This window comes from Panthera uncia, chromosome B4, assembly GCF_023721935.1.
Source record: "Panthera uncia isolate 11264 chromosome B4, Puncia_PCG_1.0, whole genome shotgun sequence".
In the NCBI taxonomy this organism is placed as follows: domain Eukaryota; kingdom Metazoa; phylum Chordata; class Mammalia; order Carnivora; family Felidae; genus Panthera; species Panthera uncia.
Window position 1 is genome coordinate 74,007,339 of NC_064809.1, and position 19,869 is coordinate 74,027,207.

General features: G+C 43.3%; 1 long non-coding RNA gene across 1 annotated transcript; it reads right to left on the minus strand.

Annotated features, from left to right (window-relative positions):
* Nucleotides 1-17,606: 17,606 nt before the first annotated feature.
* LOC125919023 (uncharacterized) lies at nt 17,607-19,143 on the minus strand. The gene is made up of 2 exons (XR_007456660.1): nt 18,854-19,143; nt 17,607-18,733 (listed from the first exon to the last, which is right to left on the minus strand). It is a non-coding gene; the product is annotated as an uncharacterized LOC125919023 (long non-coding RNA).
* Between the last annotated feature and the right edge of the window lie 726 nt (nt 19,144-19,869).

A 19,869-nucleotide genomic window follows, 5' to 3' on the forward strand; every position in this document is an offset into this window, starting at 1 on the left:
CTGGGTGGATGCCAGGAGACACGTCCCAAAGGAGCTGTTTTGCCAAGAGCTGACACACAAAGAGAGCTGACCTAGTCCTTTTTTATGCTGACTGCTTGCTCAGAAATTATACCAGAGAACGGTATTGAAAGACCTAGTGTGATTTGGAACAATTACGGAGACTTTAGGGCGATCCTAATTCTAAGGAACCATTTGAAGGGAAATAGGGAAGCCACATATTCGTTAGCTTTATGTGGAACTGCTGCTCAGCTCGTATAGGGAAATTGTCTTGAGCTAGCTCCGCCTGGCCAGGCATTCAGTATCATCCTCCTTCCTTTTCCTTTGAAACTACAAATTTAAATTCAAGTTTTCAGCAGATGCCTCTGAGACACCTCCAGAGGGGAAAAAAATCTAAGGAACACATCATTGCCACCAATATTTTTAAGCTTGAGAATATTTTTCAGATTCTAAAGTGCAAGTCAGAGGGAGAAAGGGACAGGGTGTGCGTGCTCGGATGGTTTGGGAGGAAGGAAGAGGGAAGGAGCAGGGGAGAGGAAAAGATGGATCTTTCAGGGAAAGGGTAATGCAAAATGCAGAAAAATTCGTAGATTTTCTTCGACTCAACAGAACCGTAAAATCTCAGCACCGGAAAGAGTTTTAGAGATGATCTCCCTGTCCCTTACTGGTCACCTTACTGATGAGGAAACTTAGATCAGAAAAGTGAGATGATCTGTCCAAAGAGGCAGAGCCAGGTGGTGGCAGACCCAGGCTGGAAACTAGGTGTACTCACTATTCTCATGATACCCCTGGCCTCCCACCACATCTGCATCTGATTCTCACCTTGCCTGATAGCTGTGGCCCCTCATTCATCACTTTGAGAGCTTTGGACAAAGGAAATAGTCAGCTGATGATTGTGATTCAGTGCAATTGCCTTCTAGCCTCTGTGCCTTATATCTTCATGTCGTAAAATAAATAAATCCATTCCGTTTTTCAGCCAACCCATTTTTCAAATAATCTTTCATTTGGAAAACATACCACTTACATGTAAAAGAGGAAGAATAACCCCAGAGGTTTGCTTTACGATGCAATTCACATTCTACGATCTTTTATGATATGGATCCTTGCACATGTCCCAGGACCATCCAGGTAGTACCAGCTGCTACAGTCTCCCATTCTTCCTCCCACGGCAACACTTTGTTTTCTCCATAGTAACCCGAGTCCCCAGGATTTCACCAGGGTGCAGCCCGTGGGACTTTGGCTCTTGCAAGTAGGCTGGTTGAAGCCATTTAGTTTGTAAAGTATTGGGAGGGAGGGGCATGCATGGTAATTGGTATAATATAAAGTATAATAATAGTGTGGGTCTGGAGCTCAGCCTCAGGCCTTTAATTACCTTCTTCTCACCTTTATCATTGTCTTGGCCGCCACTAGACACACTGTCGCCGCAACTACCAACAGAAACGTGTATGTTTGTTTCCTTGAGGTGTATACAACCAAAAATAGAGGATGACACACGTGGGGACTCTAGTATGGATTCTTCGCAGATGACTGGTACCTGGCATCCAGAATACCCCAGCCATCTCATGTTCATTCCCTGTTTCCTTATGAGATGAGGGAGATCCTCTTCATTTCCTGACCTGGACTCCAGGACCCAGGCGAGGGAATACATGCAGGGCCATGGTGAGATGCTCCCCAAAACTTGGGAGGCAAAGTTGTCTTGAAAAATGTTGGAAAATAATTATTGTCTGTACAAACACACACTTTTTGTCTTAAGATAAGAGTTTCTCATTCTCTTAGGCATCCAAAAGAGATTTTTATGCAACCTACTAAATCAGCAAAAATTAATTTGGGGGCATCTATTCAGTGTTCAATGATATGCTAAGCAATGTGGGGGATGATAGTATTAGCTAACGTTTGTCGAATTCTTACAATGTGCCAGGTATCTGCTGAGCACTGTATATGAGTTGTTGCATTTAGCAGTACAGCCACTCCTATGAGATAGGTGTTTTTATCATCTCCATTTTAAATATCGGTAATGAAGGTATAGAGAAGTTAGGCCATTTGTTCGATGTCACACAGCTGGCAAGCAGGAGGGCCAGTGGTTTTCTTATTGATGAGGAACCTTACCTAGTTCTGCTTCCAGAACTTATGATTTTAAACGAGTATAAATCATGGTTCCTTCCCCCAATAGATTTATAATCTAGTTGGGGGAAACATGACTAACACACATTAAAACAACAGTAAATTATGTGAGGTGAGCATATATAATTAAATGCTAAATTGGATGCTATTAACTATGAATGCTTCAGGAGATCAGAGGGCACAGGGAGGCATGGACCAGGCAGGCAGGATTTCATGAAGCTGAGCATCAAATGGTCCCTAAGATGTGCACAGGCAAAGGACTGCCTCAGGCAAGAAGGTGGCAAAAGTGCTTGAAGCAGAAGTGAGCAAGACCCATGCTGGAGGATGAAGCCACTGGCCTGACCACAGCTGGGTGGAGCTGATGGGAAGGGCGGGGCCAGCTTGGACAGCCTTTAAAGCAAGTGGAGTTTAGGTTTGGTGCATTAGCAAGGAGAGAGTCATTAAAGGCCCTGGATCAATAAAGCAATATTAGAAAAGGGATGTTTAAGGAAGATGTACTTGGCAGGACACAGAGAATCCATCTTTTTAAAATTGCAAGTGACATAAAGCTTGGAAAAACATATATGAAATGACTCTAAATTGTTACCGTTCTTATTCTTCAGTTCACTGTTTATTCTGTCTGATATTTTTAAAAGAAGTTTATTTATTTTGACTTTTTTCTAATGTTTATTCACCCTTGAGAGAGAGAGAGAGAGCATGCATGAGCATGCACGTGCGAGAGAGGGTGGGGCAGAGAGAGAGGGGACAGAGGATCCCAGGCAGGCTCTGCGCTGTGAGCAGAGAGCTCGATGCAGGGCTTGGACTCACGAATTGTAAGATCATGACCTGAGCTGAAGTTGGCCACTTAACTGACTGAGCCACCTAGGTGCCCCTATTTATTTATTTTGAGAGAGAGAGAGAGAGAGAACACATACACACACAAGCTGGGTGGGGGTGGCAGAGAGAGAGGGAGAGAGAAACTCCAAAACAAGCTCCATGCTTAGCATGAAGCTGAGTAGGGCTTCATCCCATGATCATGGGATCATGACCTGAGCCGAAATCAAGAGTCAGATGCTTAACTAACTGAGCCACCCAGGTGCCCCTATTCTGTTTGATCTTTATGATTTATTTTTACATTTATTTTACATTAGCAAGTTCTACCAATTCTGTGCCTACTTAATACTTTTCTACACTTCCTTGCCATTACTTTAGTTTGGCCACCATCCTAAGGATGAGGGGAGGCAGTAGAAGCCTTTCTGGAAGAGATGGCATGTTTCCAGAGTCCTGAATATTTCACAAGAGTTAGCCAGAAATGAAAGGAAGAAGTGGGAAGAAGAGCAGGAGAAGGATAGCATAATGGGCAAAAGAAAGCAACAACAAAACAACCGCCCCTGAATATGGTGCTAGCCCTGGGGTGCCGCAGTAAAGAAAACTAGATGTGGCATTGACTTAGTGAAGGACCGCTGGCTCGGGGCAGGGGGTGTGGTGGGGGAGGGGGTACAGGAGGGCCCAGAGTCCATGTTGGAAGGCTGATGAGCTTCATTACATGATATCAAAAACATTTGGTCAAAATTTTATACCCTGGAAGGCAGAGCACCTCCAGCGTGGTGGGAGGAAGGCCCTTGAGGAGGTGACATATGAGCTATGCCTTAAACATGTAAATTGGCCTTCTCAGTGGAGGGAATGATCTTGGCCAAGGCAGAGTCTGACGGTTTGAAGGATAAGGATCCTAAACACCAGACAAGCTTTCGGAAGATTCATCTGTTGCTGGGGGTACAGCACACCGGGAAGTGGACCTAAGTAGGGCTAACCTAAATTTAAGGACTGCTTATTATTGTAGAGAAATGTTGAGGAAGTAAGTGAAAATTTTAAATTATCTTTCAGAATCCGGTGAGAAGTCAGCGCTAGATTTTTAACAGCTTTATTGAGATATCACTCACGTACCATACATCTCACCTTATGAAAGTGTACAATTCAATGGCTTTTAGCATATTCACAGAGTTGTGCAACCATCACCACAATTAACTTTAGAAGAGTTTCATCACCCCAGAAAGAAACCCTGCACCTATTTGCACCCCTCCCCACAGTTCCTGGTAATCTACTCATCCATTTCCATCACTGTACAGTTGCCTATTCTGGGCGTTTCATATATGCAGAATCATATAACATATGGTCTTTTGTGACTGGCTTATTTCATCAGTGCTAGATTTTGCAACCCTATGGTTTGTTATTAAATGACCAATGGTTAAATCACACATTTTCAAGTGTATTAGGAAGAAATAATAGTAAAAACCTGGAACACAATCAGTGGGGCAGGATGCTAGTGTAGGAGTAAAGACCCTGGGCCAGAAATCAGGAGATTTACTTCTAGTCTATTTTTTTTTTTTCTTTTTTTGAGAGAGAGGGCAGGAAGATCATGACCTGAGCCAAAATCAAGAGTTATTTTGATAACTCAAGGCCACTCAGGGGCCCCTCAATTCTGTTTTTAACCAAATGTGTGATCTTGGGCAAGGCAGCAACCTGTCTGGGCCACAGGTTACCATCTGTAAAATAAGAGGAATGGGATTTGAACAGTGAATCTCAGCTTTTAATGCACAGAAACTGCTTGGGGAGCTTTTTTGAAAAATATATGACCCTGGGACCTCACCCTGAGATATTTCAAAAGCTCCTGAGTTTGTTGTTTACCAAAGGTTAGGAATTTCAGAGCTTACACCTTCTTTAGGTTTCCTAATAAATTTGACATTCTATACGGTACGTGTATTTACCAATGCATTTTTGCCTAGAGCCATATCTGTGGCTTTTGGTCAAGTCCTTTTGTCTGTAATCAGTAATTACATCAAATAGGACAACTTCTTGGTGATGCTATGGATGCGGCTGTTGCTGGTCAGTGATCCTGGGCGCCTGACTGGAACTCACTGTGAGTCATAATAATAAGAGCAATTTGCCTTCCCTAATGCTTCCCACTTCACAGAGGACAGAAATAACTGAAAATAAGGAACGAACTATGTGAATAAATAGCATATATATGGTCTATTGCTAACCACTGAAGTCTATGAATGTGTGTGTGTGTGTGTGTGTGTGTGTGAGAGAGAGAGAGAGAGAGAGAGAGAGAGAGAGAGAGAGAGAGACATGCTTGACATTTTTTAAAGCCCACTTCCCCATGGACAGCTGGTCAAATTCCTAACTTGTGAGGCTGCTTGGATAGAAGTGGTTGAGTTTAATGACATAAGAATGATTTCACTCATGTGTGGAATTTAAGAAACAAAACAGATGAACATAGGGAAGGGAAGGAAAAATAAAATAAGATAAAAACAGAGAGGGAGGCAAACCATAAGAGAGTCTTAATGATAGAGAATAAACTGAGGGTTGCTGGAGGGGTGGTGGGTGGGGGATGGGATAGATGGCAGATGGGCATTAAGGAGGGCACTTGGGATGAGCACCGGGTGTCATTATGTAAGCGATGAATCACTAAATTCTACTCCTGAAACAATACTACACTATATGTTAACTAAATTGAATTTAAATAAATTCCCTATATTCTGTACGCAGAAATGGAATATAGGGAACTTACATTCCGTATATTCTGTTTACATAAAAAAATATAGACCTTTGATCCTTCTTCTCCAGTACTAGCAGTTTGTTACTCTCATGGCTTTTTGCTTCTCTTCAGCTGCCAAACCCCTTCTTAAAACAAGGGAGGGGGCAGCTAAACTTACAGGCCTGGCGGGGGTGCCTGGCTGGCTCACTCCATAGAGCATGCAAGTCTTGATCTTGGGGTTGTAAATTCAAGCCCCACGTTGGGTGTAGGGATTACTTAAAAATAAAACCTTTTTAAAAAATTACAAGCCTGGCCTCCACCTTAGACGCAGTAGAGAAAGAAATCTCCCAAATGTATATGAATCAACACTCATTGTTGCCTATTACACAATGTCCAAATTAGCAGGGATAGTTGCCTGCTTCCTTTAGTTTAGTTACAAAATTAACCTTCAGTGCATGTTTTTGTGGTCATCTTATACCTCTCCTCAAAGCCTTTCACTAGCTTCTCTTCACTTGGTGTAAGATAATTTTATTCCATAAACCTGAAAACCACTTCTCCGCTTGAGTTCACTTTGTCTAGTGATTTTCATGTCCCATTTCCCATCACCCCAATCATCAACACATACGCTTTTATGCCCCTAAACGTATTATATTTGGTCAATTCTAGATATATACTTTTTCACTTTCTAACATCTCTGAAGTCAGGAAGTATCTTACAACCAATGGTATCTGAAATTCAATGAAGTACAGTAAGTTCTTTCTGAGTGAGTAGTTTACCTCCAACCACTTACTGAATGATGTACTTCCATCCAAGTATTTGGCTCCAATTCATAAATTAAAAAAAAAAATTTTTTTTAGGGGCAGCTGGGTGGCTCAGTTGGTTGGGCGACTGACTGGCTCAGGTCATGATCTCGTGGTTCATGGGTTTGAGCCCCACTTCAGGCTTTGTGCTGACAACTCAGAGCCTGGAGCCTGCTTCTAATCCTGTGTGTCTGTCTCTCCCTGCCCCTCCCCCACTCATACTCGCTCTCTCTCAGAAATAAACATTTTAATGTTTATTATTTTATTATTATTATTAATGTTTATTTATTTTTGAGAGAGAGAGAGAGAGAGCATGACCTAGGGAAGGGCAGAGAGAGAGGGGGACAGAGGATCGGAAGCAGTCCCCAAGCTGACAGAAGGGAGTGAGACGTGGGGCTTGAATTCACAAACCACGAGATCATGACCTGAGCCGAAGTCGATCACTTAACCGACTGAGCCACCCCATCCAATTCATAAATTTTATAAGAAGTCTTTCTTTATTTTTGTGAAACTATTTGATATTAATATAATTCCAATATTTCTAGCATTCTGATAGATATGTTCTTAAGTAGCATAGGAATCTACTTTATCAATTTAATGACTGTATAATGTTCCATTATTTGAGTATGTCATGATTTTATTACCCAGTCCCTATTGATGTTATCAGTAATGCCCAGAGAAACCAATTTTGTGTACTTATCTACTTCCCTATGGTACATTTTCTAAAAGTAGAGAATGAATACTAGTATTACTGGTATAATACAACAAGCCTTTCTGTCCCTGTGTTTTCATTTTTTTTAAAAATAAGTGTACTCTTTTTTTTTTTTTTAATGTGTATTTTTGAGAGGGACAGAGTGTAAGTGGGGGAGGGGCAGAGAGAGAGGGAGACACAGAATCAGAAGCAGGCTCCAGGCTCCCAGCTGTCGGCACAGAGCCCGAGATGGTGCTCAAACTCACGAGCTGTGAGATCGTGATGTGAGCCGAAGTCAGTGCTCAACGGACTGAGCCACCCAAGTGCCCCCTTATGTTTTCATTTGTTGACTGGACTGTAAGCCTTTGTCTGTAATCTAATGATGATTTTTTAAATCTTTTATTCATTTTTTATTGTGGTAAAATATGTAATGTAAAGTTTACTATTTTAACCATCTTTATGTGTACAGTTCAGTGCTGTTAAGGATATTCGCATTGTACAGCTGTCACAACCATCCATCTCCAGAAGGATGATCTTTTTTAGGGTTGTAAATACATATTGCCATGTTGCCCTATAGAGATAAAAAAAAAAAATTGCTGTTCTTCACAACAACTTTCTCTATTAAACATACATTTATTGGGGCGCCTGGGTGGCTAAGTCGGTTAAGCGTCCGACTTCAGCTCAGGTCATGATCTCGCGGTTCGTGAGTTCAAGCCCCGCATCAGGCTCTGTGCTGACAGCTCAGAACCTGGAGCCTATTTCAGATTCTGTGTCTCCCTCTCTCTCTCTGACCCTCCCCCGTTCATACTCTGTCTCTCTCTGTCTCAAAAATAAATAAACGTTAAAAAAAAATTAAAAAGAAAAACAAAAAAACCCCATACATTTATTAGTCTCATGTGTCAAGCAATCTACTAGCTACCCATAAACATTGTATCAGTTAAGATGATTTTGTTGCAAACGGCAGAAAACCTAACAGGAACTGACAGGCAATAGTTTTGTTTCCAAGTATGGCAGAATTAAGTTCTGCTTCTATCACCAGGACCCTGTTTCTCTCAGTCTTTCTCTTGGTTGTGTTCTCTCCAAGTATTGCCTTCATTCTCAAACAGGTTTGTCCCTTGTGATATCACAATGACTATAGCAGCCCTGCACCCTATTGATTCCATGTCCAGTAGAGAGAGAGAGAGAGAGAGAGAGAGAGGGAGAGAGAGGGAGGGAAAGAACCCCTCTTTCAGTAACTTTAAAGATTCAGAGCATATCTCACCCAAACCAATCAGGAAGGCCATAGGAATGGGACAATAAGTGGCTAATTTAGACCTGTGACTTTTCCTCCATCCTGACCCCAGGGGTGGGGGGCGCCCCATCTGAATCATAATGACCAGGGCGCCTGGGTGGCTCAGTGGGTTAAGCGTCTACTTTGGCTCAGGTCATGATCTCACAGTTCGTGGGTTCGAGCCCCGTGTCGGGCTCTGTGCTGACAGCTGGGAGTCTGGAACCTGCTTGGTATTCTGTGCCTCCCTCTCTCTCTGCCCCTCCCCCACTCATGCGCGCTCACACGCGGGCTCACTCTCGCTCTCTCTCTCTCTCTCTCACAAATATGAATAAACATTAAAAATTTTTTTGGATCACAAAGACCAAGAGCAGATAATTCACAAATAAAATCAAGCCCGTTGCCAGAAAAACATGAAGGACACTGGGGTGGCACAATGTCCACTGCCATTCAGGAGTACAGCGAGACTATCATATAAGAAACCATACCATAGAGCATGGAAAAATGAAGTTAGGGGGTACCTGGGTCGCTCAGTCATTGAGCATCTGACTCTTGCTTTTGGCTCAGGTCATGATCCCAGGGTCGAGGGATCGAGCCCCGTTTGGGCTCTGCACTAAGCACGGATCCTGCTTGGGATTCTCTCTCTTCCTCTGCCCCTCCCTGCTCACTTGCACATGCGTGCTTTTATCGTCCAATGAGGGAAACAGACATATAAGCAGGTCTGATAGGCTGCGTGTCAATAGAGGTAGAAAGGTGGTGTGCTGCAGACAAGGGCACCCACAGCCAGCCTGAGAACCCAGGAAAGGCTCCCTACAACAGATGACACCTGAGCGAATCTTGTTGTATGCAGTAAAGGAAGGTGGAAAGAGACTTTAGGGAAAAGAGAACTGCATGAAATGGTTGAAGGGGAATTATAAATAGTTTACTACCTCAAAACTAACATCTGTTGAATGCTATTATATGCTAGATACTTCTTAGCCCCTTTTCTATAATATTTTATGTAACTAATATGTTCAAAGAATAGTGAATAGCCTGGCATCTGGAAGGGAGGTTCATGAAAAGGAAAACAAAACAAAACAAAAACAAGCAAACCCGTAAAGATCAGACTGAAAAAAGCAGGTTGGGCTCAGATTATGGAAGGGCTGTGTTATACCTAATACCTAATGCAGTAGGTATTGGAGCTAATACAGGTTTGGGGGCAAGGGTTTGACATGATCAAGGTCATGCTTTATAAACGTGTTCCAAATTTGATACCCACAAGATGGTATGGAGTGGATAATTGTTTCTGGGGAGACACTGAAGAGGTTGCTAAGGCACACCAGCCAGAGATCAAAAGAATCCTTCTCCCTGATGCTCATACACTGCTGACCTTCTCTGTCTCTCCACGGTGCCCTCTGGGATCTTTGTTTCATTGAACGGCCCCCTATATTCTTTTTTTTTTCTGCCCCCTATATTCTTAATCTCTTTATAGAATGCACCCTTCTCCTCCTTGCCTTAACTAAAACGTGTTTTTGTTTTTTTTTTTCCTCTCGGGAATTTATTTCTCCTAAGCCTCCTTGAGCAGAATTTACTAATCATCCCATTGGACCCAGAGCTCACCCATTTGCAAACCATTTCTAAGCACCTCCCTGCCAGCACCCTCCTGTGAGGGCAGTGCAGTCCAGCCCTGTCCCATCTTTCAGATTCACTAACTCTCCCTGATTCACTTTTCAACACATTACTTTCTCCTGAAAGGTCCTTGCCAGTTGTCATTAGATGCTAAATCCAATGGGTTTCAAATTTTAACTTGAGGTATTTGATTCTGTTGACCATTGTTTCTTGATAGATTCTCCAGAAATTATTTTTTCATGTTTCTCCGCATACCCTTCTGGCCATTCTTCCGTCTTTTTTGAAAGTTCTTCTCTCCCTACTTAAATATCAGTGTGCCTTGGGCTTCTTCCTCAGCCATCTTCCCTTCTCATCTGCCGTGCTCTTCCAATGGTTTGAATCACTACCCAAGTGTCAGTGAGCTGACAGCTCACAAGTCCACACCAGCCCCAGGCTCTCTCCTGAGCTTTAAATCTATTGTGTCCAACTGCCTACTGGACAGCACTAACGTAGTGTTTCCCTGAAACTCCAATTCCACATGCCTGAAGGAGTAAATTATTTCCTGTCTACCCAGGCACCCAAGCAAAAGCCTGGAAGTCACTTCAACTCTTCAGTTTCAATAACTTTTTAAAAAAAATTTTTAACGTTTATTTGTTTTTGAGAGACAGAACATGAGTGGGGGAGGGGCATAAAGAGAGGGAGACACAGAATCTGAAGGAGGCTTCAGGCTCCAGGTTGTCAACACAGAACCTGACACGGGACTTGAACCCACAAACCATGAGATTATGATCTGAGTCAAAGTCAGACGCTTAACCAACTGAGCCACCAGGTGCCCCTCAATAACCACTTTTAACCAGTCATTGAGCATTGTTCGTTCTGTTTTTTTGCTATATCTCATAGCTCTCTCCTGTCTATTTTCATTCTAATTGCTTTAATTTAGGATCTCATTTTCCTTTGTCTAATATATTAGCTTTCATTTCGATAATTTTCAAATATACAGAGATTAACAAAAAATGAGCAGGTTTACATTACAACTAGATATGCTCCAAGGAGAAATTTCTAATAGTCTCTCCTGCTTACAGCTCTTGAGGCTATGGGTATAAGCCAGACTTAAGTCAAGGACAAGGTCACTCTTATTTGAGAGCTGGGCCCCAGACCTGATGTCTGTTGAGTCCCATCCTATGCCCCTGTAAGAGGAATGTGGCATTGGGTGAGTCAGGAACCATTTGGTACAAGACCACTGGATTCTCAGTAAAGGGAAACATTTCTGAAAACATAGTCCTTGGGTGAGGAGAATTCCTTCCTCAGAGAAAGAAAGTTGCTTTCCTGGCCAATATGGTTTATTATTAGGCATAGGATGGCAGGCTAGTGACAAAGTTAGTTAGCAAGCTATTGTTCAGTGCCAGATGTTTAAAGTCTAAGAACTAATTTCATGACACTGCACGTCACCTCCCTTATCTCCTTCTTTTGGCCTCTGTGTTGTTTTTGTTTTTGTTTGCTTGTTTGTTTTTAGAGAGTGTCTGAGCAGAGGAGAGGGGCAGAGGGAAAGAAAGAAAGAATCCTAAGCAGGCTCCATGCTCAGAAAGGAGCCTGATGCGGGGCTTGATCCCATGACTTTGAGATCATGACCTGGGCGGAAATCAAGAGTCAGATGCTCAACTGACTGAGCCCTGCAGATACCCCTGGCCTCTGTTTTTTAATCTTCCAAATGAAGATATTGGACTAGATGATCTCTAAAATCATTTCCAGCTCTACCATTTTATTATCTATTTTTTATATAATACCAGTATAACATGTTTTTGATAGGACAAAGGTTCAAGCACTATTGATGGCATTTTACAGATATGGAAACTGAGGGCAGTGGGGAAAGAGATTTGTTTCAGACACATGTAGGTAATGTCAGGGCCCGAATCTTTCCAGAGCTATTTCATTAAACAAAAATTTCCTGGCTCCTGGGCGGAACTGCAGTATCTTTCCCTTCAGAAAAGCTGGTCTGTGGGGGCACCTAGGTGGCTCAGTCGGTTGAGCGTCTGACTCTTGGTTTTGGCTCAGGTCATGGTCTCGCAATTCATGGGTTTGAGCCCAGCACCTGGCTCTGCACTGATGATGTGGAGCCTGCTTGGGATTCTGTGTCTCTGTCTCTGTCTCTCTCTCTCTCTCTCTCCCTCTCTCTCTCTCTCCCACTCCACTTCTGTCTCTCAAAATAAATAAACTTTTTAAAAAAATCATAAAAGAAAAAAAAAGAAAATATGGTCTTTTTTTTTTTTTTAACGTTTATTTATTTTTGAGACAGAGAAAGGCAGAGCATGAACAGGGGAGGGGCAGAGAGAGAGGGAGACACAGAATCTGAAACAGGCTCCAGGCTCTGAGCTGTCAGCACAGAGCCCGACGCGGGGCTCGAACTCACGGACCACGAGATCATGACCTGAGCCGAAGTTGGACGCTTAACCGACTTAGCCACCCAGGCGCCCCAATATGGTCTGTTTTTTTTTTTCCCACCAGGCCTGAAGAAAAAAACAACAAGGGTCAGAGGATTAATATGAAAAATATTAGAACACACTTATTCCACTCCCACAGACAAGGGCTTGAATCTCACAGTACTGAAAGACAAGTCAGTGGTGCGGAGACTGCCAGGGGGCATTTAAGAACGAGGCTGGAGGAGAGGGGGAACAGACCTGAGCTGCTGGGGATACCTTTCGGTGTTAGTGGACTAGGATGGGGGGCGGGGCACTGATCCCAAGGGCATAATAACAAGGTCAGCCTCACCTCTTCTCTCTCTGTTCTTGGCAATAGCCAGTCTAGCTAGAAAGAGCAATCTGTCAAGTCTAATTAGAGTAGAACCAGTGAACAATGGGCGCCCAGCTCTAAAATGACAGCCCAGTTTAATGGGGTGGAGGAGCTTGGGAGGGACGTGCGCTTTGTGTGCTTGGAACTGGTTCCTTCAAATGGATCCTTTCCGAACTCAAACTGCAAAACAACTTCAACTGGATCCTTCTTGACTTCGCCAGAAATCTTCAGGTCCCTGCGCTTTTTAACACAGGGACATCCAGCAAAAGTAGAGAACCTGGCTCTGTTTCAAAGGTGAGGCTGTAATTGAAAATAGTTACATCATGGGCTGTCGGGGCACCGTGCGGTGCTGTGTGCATGCACTGATATTTATTAATTTGTTCATGTTTCTCCTTCGTGTTTAATTATATTGGTGATGCTACTGTTTCTTTTATTACTTTTGAAATCCTTATTATAAGGCTGGTAATTGGATTCTCGAAATTTCAGAACAGCTTGAAATTTTAGCAGGATCACAAATAAGCACATTTAACATGCAAAAAAAAAAAATTAATTATATTTTTGGCTCATCCTTTAAATGCTGTCTCTGATTTGGATATTTTAGTCCTTGCATCAAAAGTAGGTTTTACGGGTAAAGGGTATGTTTTATAAATGAATCAAAGAAATACATTCCTTAAAATAAATACACGGATGCACATTACTGAAGCTTAAAAACTATGCACGTACATAATCTAAAGCCTCAAATAATGGAGGCCTGTTATCAGCAAATATTATATTGGAGACCAATGGTGTGTTCATTTAACTCTGCCTCAGTGTGGGGCATACTTAAAGGTGTGAGAAAAATGGAATTCTCTAAAGTGGGAGAGAAAGACTGGAGAGGTAGTAAACACAAACATAATTTCTAAGTTCTAAGTGTCAGTCTGAATGATTTTGCTATTCTTTCTGGTGTGATATCTCACTTGACCCTTGAAGCACCTTATGAAGTATCTTACTGTTACCTTCACTCTACAGATAGGAAAGTAAGGCCCTGAGAAATTAGCCCAAGGTTACAGAGAAATGCAGAGTCAGGCCTTGAACTTAGGCTGTGTGGCTCCAGGTCTAATGCACTGTATTTCTGCTAGAGTTGGGAGACATTGCATTTTGAAAATCATCCAATTCATAATAATAATGCCAACATGAGAACTCTCTTCTAATCCATTGGTGTCTTCTGGACATGAAAAAAGCTAGTTTGCCTTGTTTGTACCACTGCTGGCACTTTACTGCATGTTGCTAATTTTTTCTTCTCCAACAGCATCACTTACTTCTTTTCTAATCTTTCCTTTTTTTTCTTTTACATGCATGTTATTTGAATAAATTATCTTGTAAAAAAGATAAAGTCAGCCAGTGCTACCCATCTCACCCCAGACCTAGTCCTCCCTCCGGAGAGATCAGTTATCAGTTTGGGGTATAACCAACTGTTTTCTATGTGTGTTTGCATAGATGTGTGTGTGTGTGTGTGTGTGTGTGTGTGTGTATCATATTATTTTGTGTCATTTATTTTTTTTTTTTCAACGTTTTTAATTTATTTTTGGGACAGAGAGAGACAGAGCATGAACGGGGGAGGGGCAGAGAGAGAGGGAGACACAGAATCGGAAACAGGCTCCAGGCTCCGAGCCATCAGCCCAGAGCCCGACGCGGGGCTCGAACTCACGGACCGCGAGATCGTGACCTGGCTGAAGTCGGACGCTTAACCGACTGCGCCACCCAGGCGCCCCTATTTTGTGTCATTTAAAAACATACATGGTACCATGCCATATTTTTTATTCTGTAATTTGCCCTTATTTTGTTCAACTTCTTATGCCGGTGGAGATCGCTTTGTGGCAGTCTGTTTAAAATGTAACTCTTGGGGCGCCTGGGTGGCGCAGTCGGTTAAGCATCCGACTTCAGCCAGGTCACGATCTCGCGGTCCGTGAGTTCGAGCCCCGCATCAGGCTCTGGGCTGATGGCTCGGAGCCTGGAGCCTGTTTCCGATTCTGTGTCTCCCTCTCTCTCTGCCCCTCCCCCGTTCATGCTCTCTCTCTGTCCCAAAAATAAATAAAAAACGTTGAAAAAAAAAATTAAAAAAAAAAAAATGTAACTCTTTTTTTTTTTTTTTTAATGTTTGTTTTTGAGAGAGAGAGAGAGAGAGACAGAGCATGAGAGGAAAAGGGCAGAGAGAGAGGGAGACACAGAATCCGAAGCAGGTTCCAGGCTCCGAGCTGTCAGCACAGAGCCCCATGTGGGGCTCGAACTCATAAGCTGTGAGATCATGACCTGAGCTGAAATCGGACACTCAACCGACTGAGCCACCCAGGCGCCCCGTAACTCATTCTTTTTGTCACATAGCATTGCATTGTCACTTTTACTGTTTTCTACCTTGCCTCTGCTTTTGAAATGACTTAGTGGCACATCAAGTCAAGATTAACCATATTTGTATTTATGGGGCAGGTAGAGGTGGGCCTAAGCTTTCTAAGCCCACTGAGTGCTAACAAGTAAGAAAGGAAGGGGACAGAGCAAGCACCTAACGAGCACTCTGGGTGGAGGGAAGGGCCTAAGGCAGGAAGGGTGTTACCTATCAGTAGTTTTGTTACCTCTCAGCCTCTGAATTTTAGCATTTTTGTCATTGTTGTTTTAAACCCATCTGTTCTCCAGAGCTACATTCCTTATATATAAGAGAGAATAGTAACATACTTGACAGAGTGCTGTGAGGATTGAATGGGTAACACCCAGGAAGGAACATCAAAACTGAGCCGACTGAGACCTGGAAGTTATGAACTATTTGCTTACCCTCTTTCCCTCCCGCCTCAGATATTGTGTTGTGAGTAAATAGAGCTAAAAATGTTGTTATTAGATATTCTGGAGCATTAATGTGCCTGAAGGCATGGATTTTGGAGACTGACTTATCTCTGGATTCAAGTCCTGATGAGGCTATTGATTAGTGGTGTTTTGTCTGATGTAAAATAAGGGCGGTAATAATAGTAAACTTAGCCTGTGGCGAAGTATAAATGAGATAATGTACGTGAAGTACTTATATAGTTGCTGGCATGTAGGAAAGCCAGCGGCTGTTACCGTTATCAGCCAGAGAAGCTGCAATATCTCCACTTCCATTTTCTGTCTGTAAAGTATGCTGTCGAGTTTCCTCAGACTTGACAATAAAGGCAGGCCTAATCTCAGGATTAAAGCACAGCCATTCATCATTCCTTTAGTCCATACTTTTTTTTTTTTTTTTTTTTTTTTTTTTTTTTAAGCAGCTCTTTCCTGAGCACCTACTGCATGTCTTAATACCCTGCTGGGTACTGTGTGAAACATAAAGGAAGTGCATGACAGGGCTCTTGCCCTCAAAATACTTATGGCTATTAAGCTGAAGTACCTTAATATACCAGGTTAACACAGGAAAGGACCTGTCAGATGAAAGGCCTGATGTCATATGCTGTCTGGGTAACAGATAATAACATAATCCCAGGGTAGTAGTATGAATATACATGCCCAGTGACTCCTTTCTCAAAATTTTCTGTTAATTACAAAGGTATATGTACATACTCCTTTAACACCTGCTTATTCATTCCTTATCTAGCTTCAGAATTATTTTACTTTTTTAAAAATGTGTATTTTTGGAGAGAGAGAGAGAGCACAAGCCATGGAGGGGCAGAGAGAGAGGGAGAGAGAGAATCCCAAGCAGGCTCCACACTGTGAGCACAGAGCCCAGCATGGGGCTTAAACTCACAAACTGTGAGATCATGACCTGAGCCGAAATTGAGTCGGATGCTTAACAGACTGAGCCACCCAGGTGCCCCCAGGATTATTTTAGAAGCTCATCTGGGCCTCACCTGTGGAACTTGAGCATTAAATTAGTTGCTAACACAGGGCCAGTCTCCAGGCTGGGGGTTGCTCTCACTCCCTCTGGAAAGAGCTGGAAAGAATGAAGTCACCAGGAACTGGCAGAGAGAAGCTGCTCTCTACTCGGCCTAAGTCTTGAGTGAATAAAAACATGCAGATTTTTCTGTTCTTCTGGACAAAATAGCTGATATTTAGTGAGCAGATAAAATCCCAAAAATATAGGAACTGTTGTAAAGAGCCTGAGGATGCCACATAAAGGGCCTGAAAGTACTTATTTGGGGGAGTAAATTCCCAAGAAGTAAACCTACAATATTTCCAAACGTCAGCCTAGTCCTTCTCAGCCCAGTAAGCTTTCTGGGACCCATAGAGCCCATTTTCTGTCGTGTGTATGAACCCATTCTGGCCAGCCCAGACTGGAGTTCCAACAGGACATAAAAGGCCACCTCAGTTGTCAAGCACAGAAGTCATGTGTGGCTTTTGGTTTAAGAATCAGTCCAGACAGCAGATGCTCTGAGTGCTTGGGGAGTGGCATGCCTATTTCTGATATGAGAACAAGCATCCTTTGTCTTAATTCCGCACTTAAATCTGGGATAGACCATTCTGAATGTCTTTACTTTTAAAGGACCTATGTTAAAATCATTCTTATTAGCAAAAAGTCACTTATCGTATAAAAAGGTGTGATTTCCCAGACAGCCTTTTTACTGTTGGAGGAATTTCTTAGCAGACAAAGGAATCTGCTCATTAAATCATAAGCCCTGTGAGAAAGAGATTCTTAAGCATAAGGTGCAGCACATGTAGTTGTTAAGTGGGATTCAAAACACTGTCTCCACTACCCCTTTCTGAAGGCGATCTCTTTATTTTTCTTTGCTGAAGAGGGGCACCTTTCTGAAAATTTCCCCCATGAACCCAGAATAAAAATGTACAGCACATTAGAGTTCTAAAAATAATTCGACCCTGCGTTTCACAGAGTTCAGGGCTCCAAAAATATGCTGTCCAAATCATTATTGGCGATTACTTTATTTTGCCCTTGTACAAGAGGGGAAAGCAGCTGGGGTATGAGACTTGAGAGAGAGCCCATTTTCCAAGGAAGAACAAAGAACCGAGGGAGAAGCTGCTGTGCTTTGTCTGAGCCAACTCCCTCTGAGGATTGCCGCAGGAAAGGCTTAGAGCTGTATCCTGCCCATTAGTTTAGGGCCACTTGGTTCAGCAGTCCTGGCCATGTGGGAAGATGTGTGCCTACCTGCACAGTATTAATGTTATCAGCTGCCCTGTTCATGTAGCCTCTCTCTAGAGGACACTTTTATAACACAGTAGCACTTAGGGAGACATTCCCTCCTTTACTTCTGTTTCTCTGCTGATAAACAAATGTCAGGCTGCCTCTTGGATCCTGTCCCTGATTCACTAAGTTACTATATATTCTTTGCTCTTCTTTGTGCTCCAAACACTGAGCTCTCAGTGCTCATCTGGTTGGATCCAGATTGTGAAGGCTACAGCCCAAGCGATCACATACAGGACTTGGGGGCCCAACCTTCCTTTTCCAGGAGCCTCGAGAAGCCTTCTGTTCCAGCAAGGTCCCTAATTAATGTGTTTCTGGTGCTACTGGACAAAAGAGAGGGCCCTGTTTTGAACCAGAGCCTATAATTTATGCCGACAGCTATACCCCGCAGGGAGATGGGAATTTTCATGTCAGAGGACAGGGACCCGATAAACAGCATGACTAATCCAAATGAAACCATCCACCTCTGGGTGGGTCTTTACTCCCTTACTAAAAGAAAAAACAGAGATGTGTGGTTTTTACACTTAATGCACTGAATCTCTGCAAGTGGAAGGGACTTAGCACATCATCTGGGCAATGTGGAGGGCATGGCTCTAAAGGAGAAAGCATCAGCTTCAAGAAGGGCAGCATACAGTTCTATGCGGCACAAAAAGGGGGAAGCTGCACTTGGGCATCATCTTGCAGGTTACAATTCCGGGCAGTCGCGCGGCTCCAGCGCAGAAGCACAACTCCTCATCTTTCTTCTGTGGGCTTCAGCCATAGGGGGAGAAAGGTGGTGCCACAACTCTCTCCCAGTGGATGATGATGACGTGTTCTAAGCAGATGATTGCGGAGGCTCCTGTCAAATGAGTGGAGAGAAAAGGGAAGTGGGGAGAGGAGGAGGGACTCAAGAAACAGCACTGCAACAACCCTGGAATAAAAATGAGGGGCCATTATGGGAAATGATAAGCACAATCACCTTGAAACTCAGTCCCTTGCCCTTTTTTTTCCAATTTGCTTCTGATAACCTCTTACAATACTTTGTAAATAACTTAAAGCAGCACAGGATAAATGAAAGAGAGCTTCTATCAGGTTCTATTTTCACTCTTTAGGACGGTCTTAAATAGCAATTATCCTTCTAAGCTTCAGGAAGCATTAAAAACAGTCAAGCCTTTTGAAACACTGTGTACCAAAACCATAACGGTCCTGTAGGTTTCCCTTCTCGACAGAAAGGCTGCTCGGGCTGTGCCCATTACTTTCAGTTTCGTTGGCGGGGGGGGGGGGGGGGGGGCGGTATATCCTGCAGCATCCTAAGCGCAACGGACTTTGGAATGTTGGCTCGGTCCAAGCGGTCCCCTTGGCGACGCCACGGCCTCCGGGGAGATCCGAGCTGTTTCCCTCTTCCCCAGCAGGCGGCGCTGTTTTTCGCGGCGCCCGCCACCGCCACCGCCACCGCCCAGCTCGGAGGTCACTTCCGCCGCGGCCTGGGGAGGCTTCCCTCCTCTTGCCACTCCTTTCTGGTGTTTTTCTGAGGCAGGATTTGTTTATCCAGGGCTGCCTACTAACGTTTCTGAAACACTATGCTCTAATGATAGTTTATGCTACTTTAAAACTTGCTGCTTGAGTCCTCTGAAAAAGTGGAAATCTTAAAAAAAAACATGTATTTGGGATTGCGTAATCACTGGTTTTTTTTAAACTTCTAACGCATTTCAACCTAGTTAAATAAAAAGGGTCTCTGACCCGACAAAGAAGGCAATAGATGTTGAAATTTAGAATGCTTCAAAACAAACAAACAAAAATTCCCCTTCCTGTTTATTCCAGATTCTTCCAGTGTAGAGAGCAGCTCACGAAAATTCAGCTGCGGCTCCATCTGCTGGACGCGCCGCGCCGCTGCAAGGCCCTGCCCTGGAAGGAGAGGTGTCGGCTGCAGGTGAAGAAGGCCCGGCCTTTTCCCCAGGAAAAGCTGTGGCACCAAGGTAGCACTCACATGCAGGT